Genomic DNA, 1,445 nt, shown 5'->3' on the forward strand with positions numbered 1-1,445 from the left:
GTACCAGATTAATAATAAAAAAATTTTCCAAAAATTGGTGCTAATCTATATTGTATATGAAAATGACACAAAGTTTTAGAATAATTAAGAATCTAGGTTAAATATTGTTTCATTTATTTTAATAAAAAAGGTAAATTATGAAAATTAAACGTTAAAGCCAAGAAATGTTGCTATTTAACTATATCGTACATATATATCATACATTTTTATACAAAAAATAGAAATATTAATCTATTTCTAACTACTTGTTGGGACTATACGGATGAAGTATCCTTTATAAACACGTTACATAGTTACTGTTTCGCTAACAAAAAAAGAAAGAAACAGTGTACACATCTTCGATTGACATAACTGTATTTCTTTTTTGTCTAAAGTAGCATAAGAATTATGTTTTACGTTTCAATATTGATCCATTAATAAATATATTCTACAATTTAACTATTGCTCTATTTTATTTCCTTTTCCGTACAATACTAACTGAATAAACAATTATTATTTCAATAATATAAAAGTGAAGAGTGGCAAGCGTAAAATAATAATACAAGTTAATAAATACTTACATAATTTCAGTACATTATGATACATAATATACTGTATAACGGTTACTGTACAACGCACAGTTCGTATATAACACACAATTCTTCCCAGTACCAACTCACGAAACGAAATGCACGTTTTGAAATGTTGCGGACATTTATGTAGAGTCTAAATTGTACGCAGAACGATGAAATGACTAAATTAAACTTCGCATGATGATCACATGATTGTGTTGCGCAAAGCGAATAAAACCTATTTTTAGTACTAAACAGTAGTTGTTGATGTAATTCGATCTTCCTCTTTGGGCACGGAACTGTAAATAGTGTATGACTCATACACATGATATATGATTATATCATGATTATATTATATAAAATATTATAATAACATTATAAATTGTAAACATTATACATTAAATATATGCAATTGTCTATATATTATTTTTTTTACAATTAATTACATTCCCCTACTTACAGTAACGTATCTAGCTACAGTATCCATCTACTTGAACGGCATGACGCGTATAGCACGATATTATCACGACGATTTCCAACTATTTAATCGAGACCACCTTATAATATTATATATGGATCGATTTGGTATGAAATGCTGTACAATTTTTGTCCTTACAAAAACTAACAAATTTTGCAAACGTAATGAGTAGGGGAGAGGGGTTCAAAAATTTGATGTTTTTGAAAAAATTTAATATATTGTTTCAAAGAGCGTTAAATACTGTACAACTTTTGTAAGAAACATTTTTTCATATACCTTATATTTTAGGAAATATTCAATAAAAATGGAAAAGTCATTTTTTTTCAAGGGGCTGTTTCAACCCCTAAACTCAATATATGGCCGATAAAAAAAAATACGTGTCGACTACTTTTTGATGCTCTACAACATATCCAAAA

This window comes from Odontomachus brunneus, unplaced genomic scaffold, assembly GCF_010583005.1.
Source record: "Odontomachus brunneus isolate Ranch 3 - 2012 unplaced genomic scaffold, Obru_v1 Obru_scaffold_143, whole genome shotgun sequence".
Taxonomy (NCBI): Eukaryota; Metazoa; Arthropoda; class Insecta; order Hymenoptera; family Formicidae; genus Odontomachus; species Odontomachus brunneus.